The sequence below is a fragment of the Procambarus clarkii genome, chromosome 63 (genome assembly GCF_040958095.1).
Source record: "Procambarus clarkii isolate CNS0578487 chromosome 63, FALCON_Pclarkii_2.0, whole genome shotgun sequence".
NCBI classification, from domain to species: Eukaryota; Metazoa; Arthropoda; class Malacostraca; order Decapoda; family Cambaridae; genus Procambarus; species Procambarus clarkii.
In genome coordinates, this window is record NC_091212.1 from 14718169 (window position 1) to 14727584 (window position 9416).

Consider the following 9416-nt stretch of genomic DNA (forward strand, 5'->3'; position numbering starts at 1 on the left):
ATATTTGATACTAATTGATTATAAGAACAAGAAAAAGCCAATAACGTTACAAACAGCAATATATAGAATAAGATAACCATTAAGATAACACAAACAGGCAAGGATTTAATGGATAAAGGCATAGGGGGTAGGTACCCATGACCCTGAAAGTCATTTATCTCCCCTACACTCTTCCCACTATTCTTATCTCCTCCTGTTAGCCTGCATCCTCCTTAATCTCCTCCTATTCCTGCTCCTCTCCCAGTGCACTAACCTCAAGGTAAGGCCAAAGGGTGCTTCAAGAGATAAACATTTGAGAAGTAAACAGGCTTCATCTCTTGTGTGGCTGAGAGGTTTCATGCCCCAGTGGTCATTTCCTGCTTCTAGGGAGCATTTCCCAGCGCCAGAGAGAGATGGTGTTCTTCAAGAGCCACAGAGATGGTGTTCTTCAGGAGCCACAGAGATGGTGTTCTTCAAGAGCCACAGAGAGATGGTGATCTTCAGGAGCCACAGAGAGATGGTGTTCTTCAAGAGCCACAGAGAGATGGTGTTCTTCAGGAGTCACAGAGAGATGGTGTTCTTCAGGAGCCACAGAGAGATGGTGTTCTTCAGGAGCCACAGAGAGATGGTGTTCTTCAGGAGCCATAGAGAGATGGTGTTCTTCAGGAGCCATAGAGAGATGGTGTTCTTCAAGAGCCATAGAGAGATGGTGTTCTTCAAGAGCCACAGAGAGATGGTGTTCTTCAAGACCCACAGAGAGATGGTGTTCAAGAGCCACAGAGAGATGGTGTTCAAGAGCCACAGAGAGATGGTGTTCAAGAGCCATAGAGAGATGGTGTTCTTAAGAGCCATAGAGAGATGGTGTTCTTCAAGAGCCACAGAGAGATGGTGTTCTTCAAGAGCCACAGAGAGATGGTGTTCTTCAGGAGCCACAGAGAGATGGTGTTCTTCAAGAGCCACAGAGAGATGGTGTTCAAGAGCCATAGAGAGATGGTGTTCTTCAAGAGCCACAGAGAGATGGTGTTCTTCAAGAGCCACAGAGAGATGGTGTTCTTCAAGAGCCATAGAGAGATGGTGTTCTTCAAGAGCCACAGAGAGATGGTGTTCAAGAGCCATAGAGAGATGGTGTTCTTCAAGAGCCATAGAGAGATGGTGTTCTTCAAGAGCCACAGAGAGATGATGTTCAAGGGCCACAGAGAGATGGTGTTCTTCAAGAGCCACAGAGAGATGGTGTTCTTCAAGAGCCACAGAGAGATGGTGTTCTTCAAGAGCCATAGAGAGATGGTGTTACGCACGGAACAAAGAATAGGCTTTGGGACCAGCTAGATCATCTGTGTATAGTCAAATCATACACAAGACAATTCGACAAAGCTCGTTTCAAGTTGATTTAAGCCATATATCTTATTCGGTTATTTAACAAGCTACAGAGATGGCACAGAGACATGGCTACTGGAGTTCAACACGACCAAGTGTAAAGTTATGGAAACGGGACTAGGGTATAGGAGACCAAAGGGTCAGTACACAATGAAGGAAAAATACCTTTCTGTGACGATTCGAGAAAGAAACCTGGGCGTGGACGTAACACCAAATCTAACTTCTGAGGCACATACAAATAGGATAACATCAGCATGCTCTACGCTATCAAAAGTTACAATATCATTTAGAAACCTAAGTAAGGAGGCATTCAGAGCGCTTTACACTGCATACGTGAGACCAGTTGTAGAGTATGCAGCGCTATCTTGGAGTCCCCACATAACGAAACACTATAGGAAACTGGAAAATGTTGAAAGATTTCCGACGAGGCTCGTCCCAGAGTTACACGGGATGGGATATGAAGAGCGACTGAAAAAACTGAACCTGACGTTAGAAAAAAGGAGAGAGCGGGGAGATACGATAGCACCATACAAAATACTTAGGAGGATTGACAGAGTTGAAATAGACGAAATGTTCACACGGAATATCAACAGAACAGGACATGGGTGGAAGCTGGAAACTCAGATGAGTCACAGAGATGTTAGAAAGTTTTCTTTTAGCGTGAGAGTAGTGGGGAAATGGAATGACCAAAAGGAGCACATTGTGGAAGCAAACACTATTCATAGCTTTAAAACTGGGTATGATAGTGAAGTAGGACTGAAGTCATTGCTTTAAACAACCGAAGGCTAGAAAGGCTGAATCCAAGAACCAACGCTCGATCCTGCAGGCACAAATAGGTGAGTTCACACACACACACACACACACACAGCCTTGGGGGCCTCGTAGCCTGGTGGATAGCGCGCAGGACTCGTAATTCTGTGGCGCGGGTTCGATTCCCGCACGAGGCAGAAACAAATGGGCAAAGTTTCTTTCACCCTAAGTGCCCCTGTTACCTAACAGTAAATAGGTACCTGGGAGTTAGTCAGCTGTCACGGGTTGCTTCCTGGGGGGGTGTGTGTGTGGTGTGGGAAAAAAAAATAGTTAGTAAACAGTTGATTGACAGTTGAGAGGCGGGCCGAAAGAGCAAAGCTCAACCCCCGTAAAAACACAACTAGTAAACACACACACACACACACACACAATAGAGCCCAATAGACTCAGGAACCTGTACACCTGTTGATTGACGGGACCAAAGAGCCAGACCTCAACCCCCGCAAACACAACTAGGTGAGTACAACTAGGTGAGCACACACACACACACACACACACAGGTGATGAGGAGATAAGAAAATTCCTAACAGATATAGATAGCATGGGAAACAGAGCTCAGGGATAAGACGGCCCAAGATATGATGGACTACATCACGCAAAAATACAAGGACGCAGCAAACAAGTTTGTCCCAGTCCAAAAGGAAAACAGAGAAATGAAGATGAGAAACCCATGGTTTAATCAGAGATGTAGGCTAGCTAAGCAGCAAAGTAAAAGGGCATGGAGAAACTATAGGAATAACAGGACACTGGAGAGCAGAGAAAGATACCAGAATGCCAGGAATGAATATGTCAGGATGAGAAGAGAGGCAGAAAGACAATACGAAAATGACATCGCAAGCAAGGCAAAGACTCAGCCTAAATTGCTGCATAGCCACATCAGGAGAAAAACAACAGTAAAGGAACAGGTTATGAAATTAAGGTTAGGGGCAGAAGGATTCACTACAAACGACAAGGAAGTGTGTGAGGAACTGAATAAGAAATTCCAAGAGGTCTTCACCTTAGAGCAAGGAGAAATCCCAGAGATAAGAGAGGGAATAGCTAACCAGGAACCACTGGAAGAGTTTGAGATTACCAGCGGGGAAGTAAGGAAGTGTTTACTAGAGTTGGATGTGACAAAGGCTATAGGCCCAGATGGAATCTCCCCTTGGATACTAAAGGAAGGAGCAGAAGAACTGTGCCTCCCACTCTCCATAGTGTATAACAAATCACTGGCAACAGGGGAACTGCCAGAAATTTGGAAAGCAGCTAACGTAGTCCCGATATACAAAAAAGGGGATAGACAAGAGGCACTGAATTACAGGCCAGTGTCCCTAACTTGCATACCATGCAAGATGATGGAGAAGATTGTGCGAAGAAAGCTAGTGGAGCACCTGGAGCGAAAGAACTTTGTAACACAGCATCGACATGGATTCAGGGATGGCAGGTCCTGCCTCACAGAGTTACTTGAATTCTACGATCAGGCAAGAAAGAGAAGGGTGGGCAGACTGCATATTTTTGGATTGTCAGAAAGCCTTTGATACAGTGCCACACAAGAGGCTAGTGAAAAAACTGGAGATGCAGGCTGGAGTGAAAGGGAAGGTACTCCGTTGGATACAGGAGTACCTAAGTAACAGGAGACAACGAGTCAGTGTGAGGGGTGAGGTCTCAGATTGGCGAGACGTTACGAGTGGAGTACCGCAGGGGTCGGTCCTTGGACCTATATTGTTTCTGATATATGTAAATGATCTCCCAGAGGGTATAGAATCGTTTCTCTCAATGTTTGCCGATGATGCAAAAATTATGAGGAGGATTGAAACTGAGGACGATAGTAAGAGGCTACAAGATGACCTAGACAGACTGAGTGAATGGTCCAACAAATGGCTGTTGAAGTTCAACCCGAGTAAATGCAAAGTAATGAAAATAGGCAGTGGAAATAGGAGGCCAGATACAGGATACAGAATAGGAGATGAAGTACTTAATGAAACGAACAGAGAGAAAGATCTAAGAGTTGATATCACACCAAACCTGTCTCCTGAAGCCCACATAAAAAGAATAACGTCTGCGGCATATGCGAGGCTGGCTAACATCAGAACAGCGTTCAGGAACCTGTGTAAGGAATCATTCAGAATCTTGTACACCACATATGTAAGACCAATCCTGGAGTATGCGGCCCCAGCATGGAGCCCGTACTTTGTCAAGCCCAAGACGAAGCTGGAAAAAGTCCAAAGGTATGCCACTAGACTAGTCCCAGAACTAAGAGGCATGAGTTACGAGCAAAGGCTGCGGGAAATGCATCTTACGACACTGGAAGACAGAAGAGTAAGGGGAGACATGATCACAACCTACAAAATCCTCAGAGGAAATACACAGTTTTAAATGTAGATATGATAGAGCCCAGTAGGCTCAGGAATCTGTACACCAGTTGATTGACAGTTGAGAGGCGGGACCAAAGAGCCAGAGCTCAACCCCCGCAAGCACAAATAGGTGAGTACAAATAGTTGAGTACACACACACACACACACACACACACACACACACACACACACACACACACACACACACACACACACACACACACACACGCGCGCGCGCGCGCGCGCACGCACACATTCCCCATGACAGAAGCCCTCACCAAAAACTTCCACTTGTACAATCTAATCACCTTAGCGGCTGGTGGAAGACGTCTCCGTTCAACCATCAATCACCTGAAGAACCTTCCACTAAGGTGACCCTCTACCCCAGAATAAACTAATTATATAATATATAAATATAGGGTGGGGGGTGCCACCACAAGTGTAGGGGACCCATAGCCTCGGAGAAGAAAATAAAGAGTACTCAGAGAAGACTTTGTGGATCCTCACTGAACACTTTGATATTTTCTTCTCCTACCACCTTACCTATCTTACCTTGAGGTTACCTTGAGGTGCTTCCGGGGCTTAGTGTCCCCGCGGCCCGGTCGTCGACCAGGCCTCCTGGTTGCTGGACTGATCAACCAGGCTGTTAGACGCGGCTGCTCGCAGCCTGGCGTATGAGTCACAGCCTGGTTGATCAGGTATCCTTTGGAGGTGCTTATCCAGTTCTCTCTTGAACACTGTGAGGGGTCGGCCAGTTATGTCCCTTATGTGTAGTGGAAGCGTGTTGAACAGTCTCGGGCCTCTGATGTTGATAGTTCTCTCTTGAACACTGTGAGGGGTCGGCCAGTTATGCCCCTTATGTGTAGTGGAAGCGTGTTGAACAGTCTCGGGCCTCTGATGTTGATAGTTCTCTCTTGAACACTGTGAGGGGTCGGCCAGTTATGTCCCTTATGTGTAGTGGAAGCGTGTTGAACAGTCTCGGGCCTCTGATGTTGATAGTTCTCTCTTGAACACTGTGAGGGGTCGGCCAGTTATGTCCCTTATGTGTAGTGGAAGCGTGTTGAACAGTCTCGGGCCTCTGATGTTGATAGTTCTCTCTTGAACACTGTGAGGGGTCGGCCAGTTATGTCCCTTATGTGTAGTGGAAGCGTGTTGAACAGTCTCGGGCCTCTGATGTTGATAGTTCTCTCTTGAACACTGTGAGGGGTCGGTCAGTTATGTCCCTTATGTGTAGTGGAAGCGTGTTGAACAGTCTCGGGCCTCTGATGTTGATAGTTCTCTCTTGAACACTGTGAGGGGTCGGCCAGTTATGCCCCTTATGTGTAGTGGAAGCGTGTTGAACAGTCTCGGGCCTCTGATGTTGATAGTTCTCTCTTGAACACTGTGAGGGGTCGGCCAGTTATGTCCCTTATGTGTAGTGGAAGCGTGTTGAACAGTCTCGGGCCTCTGATGTTGATAGTTCTCTCTTGAACACTGTGAGGGGTCGGCCAGTTATGCCCCTTATGTGTAGTGGAAGCGTGTTGAACAGTCTCGGGCCTCTGATGTTGATAGTTCTCTCTTGAACACTGTGAGGGGTCGGCCAGTTATGCCCCTTATGTGTAGTGGAAGCGTGTTGAACAGTCTCGGGCCTCTGATGTTGATAGTTCTCTCTTGAACACTGTGAGGGGTCGGCCAGTTATGCCCCTTATGTGTAGTGGAAGCGTGTTGAACAGTCTCGGGCCTCTGATGTTGATAGTTCTCTCTTGAACACTGTGAGGGGTCGGCCAGTTATGTCCCTTATGTGTAGTGGAAGCGTGTTGAACAGTCTCGGGCCTCTGATGTTGATAGTTCTCTCTTGAACACTGTGAGGGGTCGGCCAGTTATGTCCCTTATGTGTAGTGGAAGCGTGTTGAACAGTCTCGGGCCTCTGATGTTGATAGTTCTCTCTTGAACACTGTGAGGGGTCGGCCAGTTATGTCCCTTATGTGTAGTGGAAGCGTGTTGAACAGTCTCGGGCCTCTGATGTTGATAGTTCTCTCTTGAACACTGTGAGGGGTCGGCCAGTTATTTCCCTTATGTGTAGTGGAAGCGTGTTGAACAGTCTCGGGCCTCTGATGTTGATAGTTCTCTCTTGAACACTGTGAGGGGTCGGCCAGTTATTTCCCTTATGTGTAGTGGAAGCGTGTTGAACAGTCTCGGGCCTTTGATGTTGATAAGAGTTCTCTCTCAGAGTACCTGTTGCACCTCTGCTTTTGAACAGGGGTATTTTGCCTGATCACTCATGGCTGCCTGAACAATCTGGCTCAGTGGCTGGCTGGCTGCCTGAACAATCTGGTCCAATGGCCGAGTGCCAGCCACGTCACTAAGCTCTTCAGTAATCACCCACTGAGTTGGTGTAGGTCCCAGCATCTCCCCTTGAGAGTATAGGTTATAGAGCACCTTGCTCTATATACCGTAACCCACTCTATATCTCTATTGTACCTGAGTTATACAACCTCTCTCTCTCTCTCTCTCTCTCTCTCTCTCTCTCTCTCTCTCTCTCTCTCTCTCTCTCTCTCTCTCTCTCTCTCTCTCTCTCTCTGTCTCTGTCTCTGTCTCTCTCTCTCTCTCTCTCTGTCTCTCTGTCTCTGTCTCTCTCTCTCTGTCTCTCTCTCTCTGTCTCTCTCTGTCTCTCTCTGTCTCTCTCTCTCTGTCTCTCTCTGTCTCTCTCTCTCTGTCTCTCTCTGTCTCTCTCTGTCTCTCTCTGTCTCTCTCTGTCTCTCTCTCTCTGTCTCTCTCTGTCTCTCTCTCTCTGTCTCTCTCTGTCTCTCTCTGTCTCTCTCTCTCTCTCTCTCTCTCTCTCTCTCTCTCTCTCTCTCTCTCTCTCTCTCTCTCTCTCTCTCTCTCTCTCTCTCTCTCTCTCTCTCTCTCTCTCTCTCTCTCTCCATACACAGAGTGGAGACCAAATCTGAGTTTACCTGAGAACCACTAACACTAGTGGCCTTGACGAGGACAGGAAGCCGGCGGCTTGTCCCACCCCCAGCCCCTCCCAATTTCCCTTGATGATCTACCCAGTTGATCTACTCGAAGTAGAAGATTCCAATCGAAGTGGAACTCCACAGCCGTCATGGTGGATGGTGTGTACTCAGATGTGAGTAGCTTAGTACCGTAGATAAAGGGAATTGTTTTAGAGTGGATTTAATCCACCGCCGCCTCCTGTCACCACTTGTAAGTGACGGGTGTTGCCGAAGAGGATAAGTGGTTCTTCCTGGAGTACTGTGGTATGAGGTAAGTGGTTTGCCCTTACGGCACAGTGGCCAGTGGCATTAAGTGGCTCGCTTAAATTTCCAAGCAACGTCGGCAAGTGGTGTGCGGCGCGTTAAGTGGCTTATCTCAGCGAGAGAAGTGCCATCTAAGTGGTTCATCTCCCCGGTACAGATGCTGCCTCACTCGTCACACCTTGGCGGCGAGGCTTGAGGCATCAAGATGGAGGAGCCGAGATAACTCTTCTAGACGGTATTGTGAGGAGGGAGGGTTGTTTGAGAGGTGTGAGGGGGTGAGAGAATGAGAGAAAGGTAGAGGGGGGGGGGGGAGGGGTTGTGTGTGTGTGGGGGGGGGGGGAGGAAAGGGGAGGTAACTTACCAGTCAGTGACAATTGGGAAGTGAGGTGAAGGTTATCTTGAGGTTATCTTGAGTTGATTTCGGGGCTTTAGTGTCCCCGCGGCCCGGTCCTTGACCAGGCCTCCACCCCCAGGAAGCAGCCCGTGACAGCTGACTAACACCCAGGTACCTATTTACTGCTAGGTAACAGGGGCATTCAGGGTGAAAGAAACTTTGCCCATTTGTTTCTGTCTCGTGCGGGAATCGAACCCGCGCCACAGAATTACGAGTCCTGCGCGCTATCCACCAGGCTACGAGGCCCCCTTGGTCTTTATAATCCTCGCCTACACTAACCTTTATTGGTACTAGCTTCTGCTGCATTTCATTTTCGGACGTTCGAATCCTTTGTGGAGTCTGTGCCCTCGAAGCTGTAGCTAAAGGTGGCTTCCAGTGCTTCCCAGATGTTCAGACTTTCGAGGTATTTCCTTATATTCCTTTTCCTTTGCGTTTCCAACTTCCAATCGTGTCTTCTCGTCCTTCTTCCTGGTAATTTAAAGAAACTGTCGTTGTCCACCTTGACAAGTCTCATTATCTTGTATGTAGTGATCAGTTCTCCCCCTGTTGTCCTATATAAGTTTGTGAGTGCTACTTCACTTGGCCTTGTCCTCTTATGTCAACCCTCTTAGCTCTGGCACCAGTCTTTTTGAAAACCTTTGTAATTTTGAGTATAAGAGGAGTGAGAGGGGAGAGTGAGGGATAAGAGGCCTGTGTGAGAGAGAGGGGAGATTGAGAGATAAGAGCCATGAGAAAGAGGGAAGGGAGAAAGGGTGTAAGAGACATGGAAGGGGGGGGGGGGTAGGTGTGGGTTGAGAGTGGGGGGGAGAGATGTGTTATCTAGAGAGAGAGAGAGAGAGAGAGAGAGAGAGAGAGAGAGAGAGAGAGAGAGAGAGAGAGAGAGAGAGAGAGAGAGAGAGAGAGAGAGAGAGAGAGAGAGAGAGAGGCTGAGAGCAATGAGAATTCTTAGTGTGAACTAAAGATAGGACAGAAACTGATAACCTCAACAAAGTGATAAATATATTAACAACTAGTTGTGCTTATAGAAGGGATCGAGCTCTAGCTCCCTGGCCCCACACCATTCCATCCCCTGCTCAGTTATTACAGTGCCCTTCACTCCTCTTGCTATACAACGCATTTATCGCAAAAAAAAAAACTCATTATTTCATTTACTTAACCGACCACCTCATGTTGTCCCGTTCCATTCCCTTGGATGGGAGGGATAGATGGGATAGGAAGGATAGGTGGGACAGATGGCGGTCTCACTAAAGATAACGACCCTGGGGGATGACAATTACGCCACAGCAT